Source organism: Eschscholzia californica, unplaced genomic scaffold, assembly GCF_041429995.1.
Source record: "Eschscholzia californica isolate CP2 unplaced genomic scaffold, dmEscCali1.0.p SCAF_4, whole genome shotgun sequence".
Classification (NCBI taxonomy): Eukaryota; Viridiplantae; Streptophyta; class Magnoliopsida; order Ranunculales; family Papaveraceae; genus Eschscholzia; species Eschscholzia californica.
This window is the reverse complement of record NW_028238461.1, coordinates 24,016,518-24,037,093: the sequence shown is the minus strand read 5'-3', so window position 1 is coordinate 24,037,093 and position 20,576 is coordinate 24,016,518. Positions and strand designations below refer to the sequence as shown.

General features: G+C 37.2%; 2 long non-coding RNA genes across 2 annotated transcripts; both read left to right on the top strand.

Moving 5' to 3' along the window:
* The first annotated feature begins 828 nt into the window (after nt 1-828).
* On the top strand, nt 829-1,564 carry LOC147543788 (uncharacterized). Its single transcript, XR_015223810.1, has 2 exons — nt 829-1,066; nt 1,176-1,564. It is a non-coding gene; the product is annotated as an uncharacterized LOC147543788 (long non-coding RNA).
* Nucleotides 1,565-17,195: 15,631 nt separating this feature from the next.
* On the top strand, nt 17,196-17,887 carry LOC147543787 (uncharacterized). The gene is made up of 2 exons (XR_015223427.1): nt 17,196-17,550; nt 17,700-17,887. It is a non-coding gene; the product is annotated as an uncharacterized LOC147543787 (long non-coding RNA).
* The last annotated feature ends 2,689 nt before the right edge of the window (nt 17,888-20,576 follow it).

Genomic DNA, 20,576 nt, shown 5'->3' with positions numbered 1-20,576 from the left:
AAACCCACTCAAATTTGTAATAAAAAAAAAACCTAAACTTTCAAATATAATTGGAATCAAGTCCAAATAGGAATCTCTATGCTATTCAGGAACGGAACCCAAATATGAAATTAAGGGGGCCGACATACAAGTAGAATTTGATTTTTTTTTTCACTAATTTATGACGATTTGTTATTTGTTTCAAATTGATGATTTACATTAAGAATATAAGATAATATTTTCAGATGATAATTGCACCACTACATATTTTTCTGTCGTTGGCACCAAATGTGATCCTAAACTCTTAATATGATTATAAATATACGAGAAATAGAAATTTTCAAGCACCTTAAAGTGTCAAAGTGATGGTTTAAAATATTCGTTCTTAAATCATTAATCAAATGATTACAAAATTAAAGTAATTGCAGTCATATACGATTCGTGGTACAAAGTCGTGTTTACGAAAAATAACTTATCAACTATAAATGGTCAAGTCTCGTATTTAATAACAATAATTGATGAGTAGTTGAGACTTTATAAGATTCTTATGCTCAAGTTTAGCAACCGATAATATTTCATTTTGTCACTCTATTTCCTCGAGTATGTTTCCATAGCGCTATTGTATAGTTTAAATACCATCTATTATATAAAACACAATGTTTTGTGATGTCTGGAACAAACCGAAAGACAAATCCAACCATTCGTTGTAATTTTCACCTCCTTAACAAAGTGTTTTGTTGAGTAAGAAAAACGACATGATAAATCATGATCGCCCATTTCATTTATGTTCAAATCCTAGCATCAAGATCGATCTCCCCCTCATTAAACCTCCAACCTTTATATCTCCATAATAAATCTTAACTATAACTTTTGTTGACCATTAACCTTTCAGAAGTGAAATATCCCCATAATAAATTTTCAGCATCATTTTTAGTGCCCATAAACGGTTGCAATATTTCATCTTATTCTCCTATTCACATTCCAATACCATTTTTATCTCTCTTCATTTCTCACTCTCACCTTCTGATCCTATTTCTCTCCAAAGTTTTTTAGTTCTACCATGTCCGGATCTTCTCAATAAGGTGATGTAAGTCTTCAACTTTCTTGCTTCCTTGATAATCTATCAGTTGCCGAGTTAGAAACTGAGTTGTTATGGCAGTATTTGTTAAGCTGATTTCATGTATGTATATTTATAGGAGCAGAGATCCCGAGTCATACAAACGCCAAATTGCTTAACAAGAGAGACCACTTTGGAAGCTTACCTGCTATGGACACGACAAAAGTAAGTCATTCCGTGACGCTTGCAAGCGATCTTGGGATTCTTCAAAAGGGATTTTGCTTACTTGGTTGTTTTTGACATTTGGTGTTTGTAATAGTCTTTTGGTTTCTTGTTGCTAATGAGTTCTCTTTCTCTTCATTTCTCACTCTTACCTTCTGATCCTATTTCTCTCAGTCTTTGAAGTTTTCATTTTTACCATGTCTCGATCTTCTCTATAAGGTTAAACTTCCTCTAAGGGGTTTATTTTCCTTTTCCCTTTTGTATTTGTTTTTTATTATAAAGAATCAAAAGTTTTATTTCTGCTTATAACACTCTTAAACACAAAAACAAACAAGCTGGGTGTCGGCAGGTAAAACCCAATAAATATTATTGCAGTAATTATTTTTTTTTCGAATTTCATAATTTCCTATCGTTTGGGTCATCACTAAGGAGAAAGTAACATGTTTAGATTAATGATGTCAGGCTTGCAGTGGATCTTGCCAACAAAATGTAAAGTTCAGGTAGTGCTTCTTACTATCAGTGATGTTCAAATTATGTTGGATTTCGGAATCCTCTAATCCGGAACTAACACTTGGGCCCTGTTGATTGTGTTTCTTAATTGGTAATTTGTTGCCCAAACTTCACTGATGCTAACACCTTGGAGATATGATGCCTCTTTTATATCTTTCGCTATTCTGTTTTATGATGCAACCCTTCATGTTTTAGATGAACGATGGAAGTTAGAAGTCACAGACTGGGTAAAAGATAAAAACTTTTTCAAAAGGCAAATAAAAAAAGGGAAACCTATTTCATATCAGTAACCTTCTCATGGATCTTTTTAGCATTCCTATATGTCTTACTCTCGAGGTTGACAAGAACTGAAAGCACTAGAACACATCTTTTATATGTGACTTCAATGATTTTTAATCAGTTATATTATTTTAATTACAACAAAATCTAAATAATTCGAATTGTCGTTGTGACAACTGACAACTACTCTCTAATATCAAAGACCACAATTGACTAAACCCGTCTCTCAAAAAAGAGAAGGTGGGCATATCTAGAGGTGACAGTTGTTAATAATTCATAGCTCAATAGGTATAACTTATCGATTGTGTTTATCTCCATGTGTTTAGGACTTCGGAACATGTTATCATCTTTCCTCCTTGATAGATCAACTCTTTTCTTTGCAGCGACGTGAAAGTCTTATCTTTGCATAAATTTATCTGTAAATTTTGTTACTATAATTTTTACTTTCTCTGACTAATGTCATGCCCTGGAACTTAAAGTTACTTGCATAAAATTTGCAGTTGAAAATTCTATCAGTTATAAATCATATGGTCAATTTTTTTTTTGTGGTCATTTTATTTATGTGAAGATATATTCATGAATTTCAGATATGGTTGTCTTTTATTACTACATTATTTTTTTTTTCCATATGTCATGGTTTAAAACATGATCATCTATGTAATATTGTTATTAGGTAAGTATATGTGCTAAAATATGGGCGGTTATATCCTTATTTATGTTCAAGACATTTTATTGCATCGTACAAAACTTTTGCTCAATTGGGTGGTGAAGAGAGAAGACTCCAGATAAATTGCTGCAATAATCTTGGTTTGGTCATCATCAACGGCGAAAGTCTGAGATGGCTTCCAATCTTTTAACTAATATTTTCTTTAAAATGATGGGTCGAGATTGAAGAACACTAATTTAATTCCAATTGACGTTTCTTTGCTATTATTCTCTCATAATTTCTTTTGTCTATGTTTTTAAAGTCCCACCTTTTCTTTAAACAAATTTTATTGTGAGAATAAATGGGTTTGATTATCTTAAAGAGAATTGGTTGGCATACAGTTAGAACTACTGAAAATAGTGCAAGATTGTGAGGACGAAATAAGTAATGGAAGCAGAAAAAAACCGAAATGTGTTTGGACAACTCTCTTGCGGTGGTGATACTAGTGTGGCTTTATTTTTTATTAAGTTTTGTTGCCATTTTTTTTCTCTCTCGTAACATATTTCTCTCTATCCTTATATTATACGTACAATATACAAAACCTTGCGTAACATTCAGGGGCGGAACCAGGATTTCCAGCTAGCCTGGGCAAGTTTAAAGTACTATAAATCGAACATGCAAATATTATTTATGTGTACGGATTTCACAAATTATTATACATTTATGTACAAATCTTGATATTTTGTTATCTGAAACTAAGTAGATAATAGTTTGAAGAAGGAGAGAGAGAACGAGGCTCACCAACGGAGGACTAGTCCCTCTGTACAAAAAAAATTCGTCGTCTCCGAGAGAAAGACTAAAAGAAGAGACATTGACCTTAAATGTAAGGCGAAATTGAGAGTGGTAAAAAGTACCAAATCTTTTGTTCTCCCTTATAACAACCTTTATCTTCCATAATATTAAAAATTTAAGGTAAAGGGTATTAAGATAATACTTAATCTCTAACAAAAAAGTTATCTTTAGGGGCTATTTTCGAAATTGGTAAAAGTATAGGAATCATTTTTGAGAATTGAGACAAAACAAAGTTAGGTGAAAGAAGAAAATGAGCAAAAAAAAAGTGCAAAGTTGGGTTTCCAGGGATTCGAAACCATGACCTTCGTGGCATTAGGTAAGGAAGCAACCATTAAGCTAATCCGTCAGTTCTGTTCAATCTTTACATCAGAATGGATAAATTCCAACGAGGTCATCCTTCATTTCGGTTCAATGTTTACATTAAATTGTAGAAATTCCAGACTGGGCCACTGCCCAGTCTGGACTACACATGGGTCCGCCCCTGGTAACATTCCTTTAGGGCACGAGCTATACCTAGTTAACATACAAAACACAAAAACCCATGATAAACTAGGAAGTTCTTGAATGTTGGACTTTTTTTGTAATCTTAAAAAATAAGAGACCAATCATGGAGAAATATCAACATACATGTGCACTTAAAAGTAAACTACACTCAAAAGTCGGGGGGGGGGGGGGGGGGGGGGACCATGGGCCCCTTTGCCAAAGCATAGTTCTATCCCTGGTGCGATTAATCCCATCTTGAGGTAGTCCATTATGCTTAATACCCCTTATGTCCTTATATATATCGACATATTTACCCATTTCCCTCATCTCATTCCTCTCATTTTTTAGGAAACAAAAGTCTTCCTTCTCTCTCCTCGCCGAAGCTGAGTTTCTGGGTTTTGCCGGAAAAGGGTTTCTTGTCATCATCTTCATTAACCCGTTTATCATGTTCATCTTCATCACAAGCAACATGCTCGACTTCATCTTCATTTGCATCTTCATCTTCTTTAATCTTCGTCTTCATACACTCCTAAGTTTGCTCTTTGTATAGTGTTTAGAGAAATAAATCTTTAAATTTTAGATCTAGTTATTTGAAGCTCATTAGTGAGGTTCTTCTTGTTGTATCTTTATCTTATGACGTTCAATCTTCTTATTAGATTTCTTAGTTCTACTTCCACATTATATAATTTTTTAACAAAGTGAAAAAGCTTTACACAGTTTTTTTGTTTTAAAGGAGTTAGGCGCACTCCTAAAGGCGGACCGACAAGTGTTCCTGTTCGGAACAAACGAAGTCCCAGGGATTGACCCATTCATTATTACGCACAGGCTGAATATCAAGGAGGGCATCAGACCTATCAAAAAGAAGAAGGAACTTCGCGCTAGAAAAGCAAACAAAAATCACAAAACAGGTCGAGAAGTTACTAGCTTCAGTGGGTAATGCGAAAAGCGCGGCACCCTGATTGGCTAGCCAACGTGCTGCTTATGCCAAAGAAGAATGACACTTGGAGGATGTGCGTGGATTATACCATCTTGAACAAGGTTTGTCCAAAAGACAGCTCCCCCTTGTCGTCTATCGATCAGCTGGTAGATTCCCCATCAGGACACGAATTGCTCAGTTTCATAGATGCGTTCGCAGGATACCATCAGATAGCCATGCATTGGGATGACCAAGAACATACCGCTTTCTTAACCGATCAGGGCTATACTGCTACCAGCAGATGCCTTTCGGACTTAAGAACACTAGGGCAACATATCAACGACTGGTCAACAAAATCTTTGAAGACCATCTCGAGAAAACAGTAGAATGCTATGTCGATGACATAATTGTAAAAAGTAAGGTCCGAACGGACCTGATACCTAATCTCAAGCTACTCTTTGATAGGCTCCAAGCTTACAAGATGAAGTTGAATCCAGAAAAGTGCGTGCTTGGAGTAACTTCTGGAAAGTTCCTTGGTTTCATGGTCAATCATTAAGGGATAGAAGCCAATCCAGCTAAAATCACGGCTCTGATAGACATGCCCAGCCCTCGCACGCGAAGGAGGTCTATTGACGAACATGGAGGCTGGCTTGCCTTTCGCGCATCCTGAGCAAGATAGAGATAAAACTCGGCCTTTCTTCAAAACTCTTCAGAACATGTCGCAGTTTGAACGGATAGTGGAAGCGGAGCAAGCTTTTCAAAACTTGAAGACGCATCTGATGAATATACCCTTACTACTCAGCCTAATCCAAGAGATGAGCTGACTATCTACTTGCCCGCCTCAAAAGAAGTAGTTTCCGCGGTGGTCATAAAAACGATCAACGAAGTAATGTACCCCGTATATTTTGTCAGCAAAGTGCTAAATAGAGCAGAGCTGAATTATCCCATGGCGGAGAAACTAACATACGCGCTTGTTTTGGCGGTCAGAAAGCTACAACCGTATTTCCAGACTCATGCCATGGTAGTACAAATGAATCAACCACTTAAAACCGTGCTACAGAAGATGGATCTGTCAGGATGATTGGTAAAGTGGGTTGTAGAGCTCTGCGAGTTCGACATAAAGTATGTTCCAAGGAGTGCCATAAAAGGACAAGCCTTGGCGAACTTTATGTCCGAGTATTCTGTCACCATGACAGAGCTCGACCCCGACCTGATTTGGACCCTCTTCATGGACGGAGCTTCCAGCGAGGCTCAGAGTGGAGCAGGAGCTGTCATGGTCAGCTCAGAAGGTGAAAAGAGCTTCCAAACAACTACGTTCGGATTCACAGTCACCAATAATGAGCCAGAATATGAAGACTTGCTGGCGGGCTTAATTATGGCTTTAAAAGAAAAATCCACCAACGTACAAACCTAAAGTGACTCACAACTTATGGTGAACCAAATCAACTGAGGTTACAAAATAAGAGGAACCAACATCGCCAAGTATGTGGAAAAGGCAAAGGAACTGATCCGACGGTTCAAAAGGTTTACCATCACCAGGATCCCGCGAGAAGAAAACGTGTTGGCAGACGCCATGTCAAAGGTGATAAAGGGACTTGCCACCCAGAGTGATTTTCCAAACATTGGAAAAAAAAGTACCGACAAGGGAACAAAGGTATTAGTAATCAGAATAGCCCAAGAAGATACTTTGATGAAACCATTCATCGAGTACCTCCGAACCGAGAAACTTCTTGAGGACCCTACCGAGGCAAGAAGGATCAAGCACAACGCGACAATGTACATAATGCTTGGGGACCTCCTTTATAGGCAATCCTTTGCACATCTCTTACGGCGTTGTCTGACAGAAGACGAACATAAATATGTGATGATGATGATGATGTATGAAGGACCAACAGGAAACCTTGCTGGCCCCAGAACATTGCAGCGACAATTAACCCTTGCCGAATACTATTGGCCAAAGATGTTAAAGGACTGCGTAAAGTATACGAAATACTGCGAGCCATGTCACAAGCACGGCAAAGACTACATGAAATGTCATAACGAACTAACGCCAATCGTGAGCCCCTTCCCTTTTGCACAATGGGGGATTGACTTAGTAGGATCCTTCCTAAAGGGACCTGGAGGGAAAACCATGCTATTGCTAATCGTAGATTACTTCATCAAATGGGTCGAAGCGAAGACATTGACGCGAACCCAGACGGAGGATATCGTGAGAGTCTTATGGAACCAAATACTCACCCGATTTGGGGTCCTCAGAGTCCTAATCATGGATAACGGGCCTCAATTCAATAACATCGCGATGCGGAAATTTCTCACGGAGTATAGAATCAAGCCAACTAACGTCAGCACGGCATTGACAAGTTGAATCCGGAAAAGTCCTAATTATTAGTTTAGTCTGTCACAAATTTACACAAAACATTAATGAAATTACCTTGACAAGTTATGAACTGTTGATAGCATATACAATTATGTTGTTAACAACACTGACTATGCTAACTAATTTTACTGTAATTCTCATTCTTTCATATGACAGACATGATTCAATTGGTTACAAAAAAATTATGGTTTGCCATGCCTTGTTATAAACTGTCAACAATATAATTATGTTGTTAACATGACTGACTGTGGTAACTGTTTTCACTGAAATCTCTTTCTTTTATGTTACGACCATGATTTAGTTGCTTACAAAAAATTATGTTTTGCCATGCCTTCATATAAATTGTTGACAACATATACAATTATGTTGTTGACAAGACTAACTATGTTAATTGTTTTAGCTGAAATTCTCGTACTTTTACGTTACTGACATAATTCAGTTGCTTACTACAAATTATATTTTGTCCTGACTTATCATAAACTGTTGACAACACAAACAATTATGTTGTTTACAAGATTCACTTTGTTGTTTATGTTGAAATTCTCTTACTTTTATGTTACAGACATGATTCAGTCACTTATAACAAATTAACTTTAACCCTGACAACTTATGAACTGTTGATAACATATACAATTATGTAGTTGACAAGACTGGCTATGCTAACTATTTTTACTGAAATCTCTTTCTTTTATGCTAAGGACATGATTTCCTTTAATGCGAACATGCAATGATATGCATTAAGAGAAGGGAAATATCCACTTTGCTCTGTCTATGTGTTTGTCAAAAGCAAAAGATAAAATGCAGAACACAATTTTTTCATTAGAAGACAAATTACAATATGATTTAGCAAAAAATTTATTTTTCCATTAATGAGTTTGTCAAATACAAAGGGTAATATTCATAACATTTTAATTTTTTGCATAAGACAAATAAAACCTTCAATAGTCTAAAAGCTTTGTTGAAAGCAAAATGAAAAATGCGGAAACTATTTCTTTCTTCACAAGACAAATTGAAAAATGCTTTATCCAAAATGGTAGTACCAGTCAATGTGTTTGTCAAATGTAAAGGACAAAATGTAAAACATTTTTTGCAAAATAATTTTTGAGAAAAAACGAATTTGTTCAGAAATTTACAAAATTATTGAGAGCAAACTAAAATTTGTTCAGATATTTTCAAAAATGTTTTCACGTTGATCTAGGTTGGAAATGTGCCCGGGATTTAGTGGTCTCGTCTTTGTTTAGGGAGGGATAAAAATATATTATAACGTGAATAATTTTTTTAATTGATTTTTAAGTTTTGGCCTCTTTCCTATTACCACCCCAATGAGGAGTTTTGTTATTACGGGCCCGAATGTTAAGGGGTAGCTATCGAGGAAATTGGCCGACAAAACTATGTCCATCAATATCTGTCATCGGTTGGGAATGTTTAAAATATATTTCAACGTCTGTGTTATTTGTGTGAGATATTTCAAGTATTTCTAAGTATTTCTTTTATTTTCTTGGTACACAAAATCACAAATGTTCCAAGGTAATTTTGTTTTTATAGACATTGATGAAGATGTTAGTATAAACTTCGAGAGCTTTTGGAGAGATAATGTCGTTCAAAATATGGAAGACACTTGTAGACATTGTGAAAAAGAAGATAATAAAAGTAATTAATAATAAGAATTAGAAACTCATTATTAGTATAACAAGATTAATAATAATAATACTATAACAATAGTATAATAACAAATTATTATTATAATATTATTGTATTACTATAATATTATAATAATGTTATAATTTTAAAATTTTATGATAATATAATATCACAATAATATAATAATAAATATCTACCAATTATCCATCAATGTCGACAAATATCCAAATGTCTAAGAATATATTTTAATTTGAAGTTTCAATAAAAATATTACTATTTCATAAGATACATTAATAATAATATGATTGTAATAGAAAATCAACCTGTCCATCAATGTCAACGAGTAATCAGATGTCCATGAAAGTTCACAGATATAGGAATGATAAGTAAAAATATGTTATTACATGTGTTAAAGATAATAATAGTAGTATAATATTAAAGATCCACCAATTATCCACAAATATCCTGATGTCCGCTAAATCAAAATAAATATCAGTAAAAGTATAACATTTTATATGATAAAGATATTAATAATAATTATACTATAGTAGTACATGGTCACCACTTTTTATGAATGCCCAAGATATCCTAATGTCCATGCAAGTCTAAGAATATATGACAAGATAATAATCTACAAATGTCTATTTTGATTGAAAAATATAACAATAATAATATTTATTTTTTAATAATAATTGATGATGTTTAAAAATGACTTTAGGTTATCATTGAGGATGTGATGATCTGTCGAACTACCTTCAATTGCTTATCTGTTCGTTGGGGAAAAAACCTGCAAAAAAAACACGGAAACCTCTATGAAGCTCAAGTCAGTAAGGTGGTTTTGCAGTTAAATAATGGATTATTTTCCAAATGGCCCCCCTACTTTATGACTAGCTTCCCGCGTAGCCCCCTACTTTATGACCAACTTCCCGCGTAACCCCTACATTATGACCAGCTTCCCGCGTAGCCCCATACTTTATGACCAGCTTCCCGAGTAACCCCATACTTTATTGAAAATACCCAGATGGCCCCCTTTCCGCCGTTAACGTCAAATGTCCATGAAATTCTTTTTCCCTTTCTCAAAACTACCCTTCCGCGTTGTCACCCATCTCGCCACCTCATCAATATTTTCTTTGATAAGGTCGTCGGCGGCCAAAATTTACGGCAACCGGCCGACGACCTTCATACTTAAAAAAATTTGATTTCTTTTTTTTTTCTCTTTCTCTCTCCACTAGGGTTTGGGGAAAATCCAAACCAGGGTTATTGAAGGTTATTGCTGGTGGTGACATTATCAGAGAAGATGATGAGGTGGCGAGAGGGATGACGTGGCAGAGAGGTGATGAGATGGAGGAAAGAGAGGTTGACAACACAGAAGGTAGTTTTGGGAGAGGGAAAAAGAGTTTCACGGGCATTTGGTGTTAACGGCGGAAAGGGGGCCATCTGGATATTTTCGATAAAGTAAGGAGCTACGCGGGAAGCTGGTCATAATGTAGGGGCTCATTTGGGAAATGACCCCTAAATAATTTAACTAAAAGTCTACGTTTAGATATTGAACCTTCGATTTCCCATGGTAGGACGAACCTGTTTCTTTATATGGATTTTGTTAGCCGACTGTTGACGAGCGCCTGAGATGATGCGGTGAAGATCGATCGGCTTAGAGGAGATCATGCTTTTGAGGTCGTAAAAATGATAAGTTTCCTTGCATGCGTGTATTCCGTATATGGTAGATCGTATTATCGATCCTGTAAATTTTGTGGGGAAAGATTCTTCCCAGTGGGCTCTTGTCTCCCAAGTTATTTTTAAATTTTGAAGATATTATCTGCCCATCGAACCCTAGATCAGATGAAGGCTAGTTTTAGGCACGCATCCACCCTCCCATATTCCATAACTTTTCGATATCATCCCAATTTCCAAAGACCTCCTTCACTGCTCTAGGATCTAAAGCAAAGCCTATGACAAGGGCAGACACGATGGTCATTAGAGCCAGTGCAGGGGTAAGGCAACTAAAAATTCATTTCGATCTCCCATTTTCGGTCTTACGTGAAAAAGTTCTTTCGGATTCACCTCCATGATGACTTACCCACGAGTTGACCTATTGGTTCTTCGGTCTTACTTTGACTTATTGCCATAGTCAACTTTTGACCAATATCATCCCGAGACCCGCCACTCCTTAGTCGAAAAAAGAGAGACGGAGGAGTGGAAAAACTTTATTGTATCATTTTTCACTTAAACGAATGATCAGTTTATCATAATTAAAATTCTAGTTCTGAAAACGTATTTGAGGCAGGGGTTTTAGGCTAAACAAGGTGGAGTTGTTTTTGTGTAAGGAATATGTTTTCCAGCGCTTGTTTTTAGGGCTTTAACAGTTCACTGCTTATCTCAACCGATTATTTTCTAGATCATGCATTTTTTTAACGTGCTTTCTGGTTACTGATTAAAAAGTCTTCAATATTCCTTTTGGATCTGTACTATCAACATTTATTTCAATTCTAACCGAATCCGATATACGGCGCGGTTTACAGGGTACCGTGCATATTTCACCACTTCCCGAAACCTCATAGTTCATTTATAGCTCGCTTGATCTTTGCAATTCTTCCAAGAGTAGTCTCCTCTTCCCTAAGTTATCCATTTCTTCGATTATTTCCGACCACTTAAAGTTTGCAATGATTTTTTTGCTAAATAGCGTCGAAGCTGATCCATTTTTCCATTCAATGAAGCATTGCTAAAACATATGTCCAATTAAGGAAGCGGTGCTAACCTGGGAGCTGCCTCTTATTTTTCGTCAACGTCCACGGAACGAGAGATAAATTCCCCAAATGCTCTTATTCTTCCCACTCCTTGTCAGAAAACAGTTGAGGGTTTGGAAGATATTTCTCGGGGTTATGTCAAAATTATAGTAGTATGTCTTCGTTTTCTTCGAGTGGGTTTGCTCTTTCTTTGGGTATATCTCCCTCAAAGGTTTATTTTGTTCCTTCGACAATAGGTAGGAGATGAGGGCGTAAGATTGTGAATCCTTCTTTTTCCGAAGATTTGGAGGTTGAATCTTCCCATGCAATACTTTCGTGTCAGATCAAAGCCTAATGTGATTCTCATACTGCCTTTCCGACTTCAACTTCCGGAGAAGGGCTCAAATGTTGTCAATCATGTCAGTCACACTTTTATAACTTCTTTTGTAATGGATTTGAAAGCGAATAAGAATCTTATTCCTTTAGTTGTGATTTACTCTCTAATAGAGCTTCTTTGTTTGTTGGGATTGCTGCGACTCTTTTCTTTGCGTTTCTCGTAGGGTATGAAATACTTAAGTTTTTTATTTGTTCTATCGTTATCACCAAACATTCTCTGACTGAAACCACAGAGCATTCTCTGCATGTCTTTGGTTGCTTTCTACCATCTCAATTAGATGATTTGCAGGACGGAGAACTTCAGTTTTAGATGAGGGATGGAGATGATGAACCTTAAAGTTTGGATAAAGCGTCTCCCAAGCAATAAACTGTAAGCCAGTGGGAGGTCTAACACGATATGAATTTGGCCGTAACTTCCTGTCTAACTTTTTTCTTGTCAATAATTGTGAGTAAGAGGATCATCCTTTTACTATAACTTGGTTGTTACCGTATCCCATCAAATGAGCGGTGTGAGGTTTTAGAAATCTTTCGTCGATGTCTAGTTGTCAGAAACAAACCTTGGTTTTTATGTCTCCTGAGCTACCGGTATCAATCATTACTCGATTGATATACTAGTTTGCTATAGTTGCATGTATTTTTTGAGGGGGAACACCCCTCTCCCCAGTCTTCATGCGGGTCCGTGAAGATGATAGGTGGTGTTTCGGTCTTGGGCTTTTTATAGAGGGTGTGCGTCCCTCTTCCCTGTTGCATGTACTTTTTGAGCACATTGTTTGTGCACCCCCTTGCAGCTGGCCTTCCTACTATGGTGAGAATGGTTTTTCCATCAAAGGCTAGTATGGGGTCGTCACCATTTTCCCTTTATTAATGGGACATTCCCTTCCACTGAGTTACGTTTCGCTGAGGTGAATTGGTTCTCAGTACAGAGTCTAACTCCTTTGTTAGAAGTACCCTTTGCTTGGTATTCAGTTGATCTAACTCTACTTCCCTCTATTATGAACATGACGAGATATCCATTCCTCACCATGGTTTCTATGAGGATTAAAAGGTGCATGCATTCCTCGGTCTTATGGCCATATTGCTTGTGGAAGCCGCACCAGACATTCATATCTTTAGGCCAGCTACATTCTTTTCTGGATTTGACTTTGGCATCTGTGCTTTATTTTTATTTAACATCACCTTAAGAATTCCCCCTCTTCTTTGTCAAAGGGGTATACTCGTTTTACTCTGATCTGATCCTTTTGTTAATATCATTTTTGGTGAGGCGCCGATCCTCCTCTCTTTATCTCCTCTTGGGTGACTTTTCTCCACCTAGGGTTTATTTATCTCTTTCACATTTTGGAACCTCTCCTCGGTCGTTATGATTTTATGAACCCTTCTGATGAATCCACCAAGGGTCACATGTTCCTCTCTGGCGATCTCTTGAAGCACGTTATCTAGCCTCAAGCCTCTTTTCGGAGCAATTCATATGAGCTCTTTGTTGTGTCGAAGCATTTTCACCATCTTATGGTGGAATTTATGCAAGAAGCTCTTTAGTGATTCTCTCTTGCCTTGAACAACATAGACCAAGTCCTCCAAGCTTTTGTGAGCATCTTAGTGCTTTGGAAAGCAGTGCAGAAAACAGAAGTGAGATCTTCGATGATTTTATGTAGTCCGGACAGGAATGTTGCTGACCGCGATCAAGATGCGCCTTTCAGAATGATGGGGAAGACCCAACACAAACCAATTTATTGGTAGTTCCACACTCAAAAGGGAAACGTAGTCATGAATGAAGACATCCGGATCTCCTAATTTGTCATAGTTTTCCAGGGTTGGACATATGAAGTCATTTGGTCTTTTGGCATCAATTACTTCGAAATTGATAGGTGGCGGGACGATAAGCAGGGTTCGGGACAATTTCCACCGCTTCCTTCTCATCCACGAAGGTGGCTTCCTCATGTTTCTTTTGATGCCTCTCACGCTCCTTTGCTTTGGCTGCATACTTTCTTTTGTTCTTCGCATTGCTTTTGCAGTAACTTGCTCATAATCTCTGCGCTCCTCTCGTCATTGACAAGAGACGAAGAAGTATTTACTGGGGTGGCCAGAAGATATTTGGCTAAGGACATGAGCGATTCCTTTTATCTTTCAATTTTGGGTTTCTTTAGGATGTCAAGCTCTTCTCGAACTTTCTGAGGAGTGGACTGCATAAGCTGCACGCTCTTGATGTTTTGTTTCTTTTCTTCTTTTAAGCAGGCTACTCTGTTGCCAACTCTTCTTACGTTAACATAACAGGTTCGAAGAAGTTTCAAATGTATGGTGGACTCCGTAAGGAATTGAGTTTTCTAGAGTTGATTTGTTGGAGTCTGCTTCTTCTAGCACCAATCTAATGATGTCTAAAAATGGCTTTAGGTTATCAATCTCGATGTAAAGATCTGTCAAACCAAACTTTCACATACTTTTCTATTTTTCAGAGGCAGAATTTGAAAAAAAATTGAAAACCTCTTCGACGCTCAAGTCAGTAAGTTGTTTTGCAGTTAAAGAATTGAACTGAAAGTCCGAATTTAGAGATGGAACCTTAGATTGCCCAAGTAAGCGCAAACCTGTTGGAGTGAAGATCCACCGACTTAGATGAGACCATGCTTTCACGACCGTGAAAGGGAGAACTTTCTTTATTGGCTCCGGAGACTTCTCTTTGTGCCCTAAAGCCGCAATCTTGTTTTATTATATCCTCTCTTTGCTGATTTTTCTTCCTCTATATTATTCGAGTTCTCCATTTCACATGTCAAAATTCAGGACAAAAAGGGTTTTGAAAATGTCGTAGCAGACCACTTGTTTAGGCTTATTCTTGAGTCGCCTGATGATACATTACCTATAAGAGAAAGTTTTCATGATGAACAACTTTTAACTGTCTCCCAATTACCTTGGTTTATCAATATAGTGAAATATATTGCTACTGGTCAAATGCCTCAACATTAGACTAAGCAAGAACATAACAAATTTTAGCTGAGGTAGGAACGGTTCTTCTGGACGATCCATACTTATTATGTTCTTAAAAAGGATTCATTAATGTTTTCTAGTCTTCGTCTCCTTAGGGTATTCTTGTAAATTATTTGATGTGGTGAAGTAGACTTCAGAACCAAAACCTAATTTATTTCATTCGTCGATCAAAATTGAAACATAATTCTCTCTCTATAAATTGGAAAAACAAATTTTAAATTTACTTAAGTTTCTTGATTTTCTGAGGTTGATTCTTCAGAGACTTTTATTTTCTATAATTGGTCTGATTGTTTCCCAAATTTCCACAAGATATTCTTTTGAACATCGTTTAAGTTACTATTCTACTTCAAGATTATGAAAAAGTTTGAAAGTCTGGCAAACTGTCTGCAAAGGCTTCCAAATTGTCTGCCAAGGCTTGTAAGCTTCTTATGAACTGTTTGTAAGAGATCGAAAAATGTTTACAAAAAATTAAAGCCGTTTGCAAAGTGATTAAAATTGCTTTCAAAGGCTTGCAAGTTGCTTGCAAAATAGTGAAAACTATTTACAAAAGTGATTCAAATTGCTTGCAAAGGCGTGCAAGCTACTTGCGAAGTGCTTCGAAAGGCTTGCAAAGTGCTTCAAAAGGCTTCGAAACTGTTTGCGAAAGTGATAAAAACTACTTGCAAAGGGTTGAAAACTCTCTGCAGAGGATTCCAAACTGCTTGCAAAGGATTCCTAGCTGCTTGCAAAGTCTTGCAAACTGTTTGCAAAAGATTGAAAACTATTTGCAAAGGCTTGCAAACTGTTTGCAAAAGTGATGTTAAACTGCTTGCAAAGGGTTTGAAATTGTTTGCGAGGGATTTCACATTGTTTGTGAAGGATTCCAATGATGTGCAGATAGTTTCAGTGTCTTTCTTTTGCTTCCAAACTCATTGGAGTGGTTTGCAATTTCAGCTTGTGTTATAGCCCCAAAACATTCATTAATTTTTTTTTTCATTAATTCGAACATTTCAACAAATGCAAATAAACTTGATAGAAGTTCCACTTGAGTGAAATTCGGGCATTTAGCCGGTTCTGGAATAAGATCTAACGGAAAAAAACAAAATATAACCGAGCTAATCTTAATATTCATTTCTTTATACCCCAACCGACATTCATGAAAAACTATTAAAGCTAATCTCATCATCTTCTTGTAGTAATATTATTGAACACCTACATAAACCCACAACTTTAGAGAGAGAAAACAATAACTGAATTTATAAACGAAAATCATCGCAATGATGTACAACTTCCGTCAAAGGATCTTCACCGTAAAATACTTCAATCGCTTAAGTATCGCTCAAATCTCTGAATAGTTGTTTTATCTTGTTCATTTAAATCTACTTAGAAATGGTTTTTCTAGCAAACTTTCTATTTGAACTGTTAATTGTAAGTATCTTAATAACCTGACTTTGAAACATAATCAATTATCAAGTTCGATTACGTATGAACTATCTTCTCTTAGTGGTTTGAAGAGTTTTTTTTTTTTTTTTTTTGAGAAATCGACTACGATCTACGTTATCATTACAAGGCATTCATACATCATCAAGATGTGATAAGCACGATAACTGTCTAACTTAAACCAGTGACTAAAGGGGTCTAAAGCCCAACAACATAGAGCCTAAAGCCCGACAAATTTATTATTACTATTTATACCTTTAATAACTATAGATTCTATTTATTCTGGGGATTAATCATGGGACCTCTAGGGGTTTGGAGTTTATGACAACACTATGAACCACTTCGTCAACTGAGTGTTTGAAGAAATTATCAATAGTAAATGAACTATCTTGTCAGATTCCATCAAGTACGTAAAGAGAAGAAGAAAATATGGAGAGAGAAAAAAAGAAATTAGCAAGAGGCAGAATTTCTTAATTAAGACGGGGGTATTTTTGTAGTGGAATATTAGGCCAAAATCAAATTTGGAACTGAACTGTTTTATCAAATTTTGTGGTGCCTACAGACAAAAAATATTTCTTGTCAACAGGAAACGGGCCCAACTTCCATTATCTATTATGAAGAGAGAGAATTTTCTAAATTTTTATCTTCTCAACGTTAGGATATATATAACGGTCAATTTTTTGCTCATTTTTTTCGAAATTTCAAAAATTAAACTGAAAAGTGAAAAACAATCAAATGGTTGAAAGTGGGTTCCACTAGTTCTTCAAAATATGGTTGTCAGCCAGTCTGGTTAGTAGATTTTGTTTGTCTCATTTCCTTTTAAACCCAAACTCTGAGTTGTTTTTTGTTAAGGTATCCAAAGTTCCAACAGAAACAGAGAGAAGAAGAAACCTCTGTCTTATAGAGGGCAAAAGAGAGAGAAATTAGGGTTTGGCTTTTTCTTCTCTTTCTTTGTAATGGAATTAGTGAGATTTACACTTACAATACTGGTTTTATTGGCTCTACTTCTAGCAATTGGGTTGCCAGCAGCCATTAATGCTCAGGGCCCTGAACCAGCAATTGCTCCTTCAAGTGATGGTTTGTTTATTAAACACTAAATCTTATTCTTGAATTATTCAATTTTAGTCTCTTTGAGATCTGATTTATATATAATTCAGAATAAAAAACAAATTCTACCTTCATGGAAATTAAAAAGTAAATAATGTTGTGTTTTTTTGTGTTTGTAGGAGTGAGTATTGATCAAGGAATAGCTTATGTGCTAATGTTGGCTGCCCTAGTTCTCACTTATATCTTTCATTAAACTCTCACCTAGAGAGAGGGAGAGAAAGAGAGTTATTGTTTCTGTTGAGCTGAATTTTGTTGGGCAACATTTGGGTCTCTTTTCTAATATGTGAGATAAATTATTGTTTCTTTCTTTCTTTCTTCCATTCATATTTTGTATTATTTTTTTTTCTAGGGTTAATTACAATGTTGACAGATTAGATTTAAATTACTCATGAAATGGCTTGAAATGACTATTGTGCCTCTGAAAAAACAACAGACTAGACTATGCTCGTAAAACTTATACAAGTCATACGCAGAGGAGGCAGATTGGAAAAAGTACAAACGCCACTTTAATCATTAATCTACCTTGTTTAGAGACTATGTTTCTCCCAAAACCAAAGATTATGCTATAAAACAAAGACGTATATGCCAGCCGCAAGAGTAAGAAACGAAGGCGAACTCTATTTTGCAACAAGGAACTTTGCGATTGTAGTAGTGGTTGAAGGGTCGTGTCGACACAACAAGGCCCATGGAGGGATGTGTAGTGCCAAAGTGCCGGGGTTAAATGGGTTGTGGCAGGACTGGGATGTAGCTCCTCACCCTGTTTACAGGGCTGCTGCACTGCCGTGCAAGTCGTTCCCAACTGGCCATGTTAAATCAGTGGCCAACATAAGACTGCTATAAACAGTGAAACACTGTTTATAAGCCGCATTGCCATCAGTCAGACGCTAAATACCAGACCATCAAAACAGAAACAGAAATTACGTAAAATAAAGCTCTAGCAAGTAGAATACATATTTCAAGAGAGGAGATCATGTTACTTTTCTTCACATACACACATATCTTCAAACAAGCAAACTCACACAGAAACGTCTAGTCATGATTAGTTATTGGGGGCAAAAATCACACCTTATAAAACAGGCAATCTTTACAAATGCTTGGTCTATTTTGTTCATGAAAGACCTGCAAGTCAAACAATCAGCTTAGAAGGTTTTACCAACTTATAGACACGATTCGAAAGTAATTGCCAATATATAACTAAAAATCACATATTTATCAGATTCTCTAGTATTGTATTTAAAAAATCTTAAATCTGACACGTACGTACGAAAACTTAAAAATAATAACCTGTTGAAGTGTCATCTCTGCCTGTAATGAAGCCAATTCATCTTCCTCAGTGGAGTTTTTCTTGGCATAAGAGGCAGTTGTTGTTGGCTGAAGAAGTTGTTCCTCCAAAGCTGCTCCTTCCAACTCATCTTCCAATTCATTCTGGAATTCAAATGTTGAGTCCTTTGAATAAATATTTTGATGGGATTTAGGAAACGGGAAATAGATTATGGTACGTATTGAAGTCGGCAGCTGAGCCAATAGGGTAGACAATGCTTCCTGAATTTGCTTAATGTTCTCAGTTTGCTCATTGATCTCGTCCATTGTCTGATGGAATTTCATTACTCATGCATATAAATTATGAAGAACACATGTATTGGCCAAAAACGGCATCTGGGCTCAAAGGAGCCGGAATTCGTGTTGGGCCTTCCTTATGCGCCCGCCTTCATGCAACATGGAGTGTGCGCCTCTAGCAACCCAACGAGCCTAGTATGGAAGCCCGTCGAGAGTTCCTCACTAGCAAGCCCAACACGCTTAGTAGGCCCAGTCATTCTGGCATGCTCGCCCTAGCCCACTCTTCTAGCGTGACAACCCTAGTCTGACTTATCAACTCACTCAGACTTTGTAGGGTCACGCCACCACGTGGCTAGCAGTTAAAGAACAAGTCACCTCAATCCCTAACATTTCGCTATACATTGAGGTCATGGTAGAAGACCGAGTCTTGCGCTACTTTGAGGGAGTAGTAGACCTTTCTACCGGTAACAAGCGGACTAAGACAACATGTATCGTAGGGCTACGACGCCCCATCCAGAAATCAACGGCTACGAAGACACTCTAATGAGATCCCACTATTCCGGATCTAACTAACCCGCGTCCATTGGCGGTTATCCTTCTCTAAGTTCTATAAATAGAGGAGGCCTCATTCTCAGAAGGGATCATCTGACTCTCACTCGAAATTATTCACTTACTCTCAACTTGGCGTTCCGGAAACCCTTTTTGCTCCGATCACATCAATCAATCACCACTAAAGCTCCGACTAGAATCCATCTACTCCGGTGACATCTTATCTAAGTTAGTCAAAGAAGGAGGTTCCGACCAGAAGTGTCTACGATACTTCACCGAATCTTATTGGAGGCTCTCTGTTCCTCTTCTACCTTTCTAGTCTACCCTACCGCGACCAGAAGCCTACTCTGCCATCACCAGAAGTCTGCTCTACCATCACCAGAAGTCTGCTCTACCATCATCAGAAGTCTACTCTGCCGTGACTAGAAGTCTACTCTGCCTAACAAGAAGTCTACTCTACCGTCTGAGTAGACCAGAAGTTATCCGACTCATCTTTCCGTAGAACCGAGCTGCGGCCACTCTACGAGTCGCGCCACCTCCGATACTACCACGACTCCACTATCATTAGTAACTCTACTTTCGGTTTATTCATTTACTTTATCGAACTAAGTTACTGACTTGACCGTCGGAGGGTCCTTGGCCGACACCATCTCCGGTGCCCCTTGGACTTCACGGTTTTGTTCCTCTTGTGCAGGTCAACAGGTCTCCAGTACTCGTTTCCTACCTTTTCTTCTCCAATTCTTTTCCTTTCTTTAATGTTATTATTTTCCTTCTCTTTAATCATGATTATGCTCTCATCAATCATGTGTAACTAACTTTCCCGATCTACACTACAAAAAAAAGGCTCGTTAGGGACATGTTTTTTGTGTCTGTCCCTAATGAATTCGAAT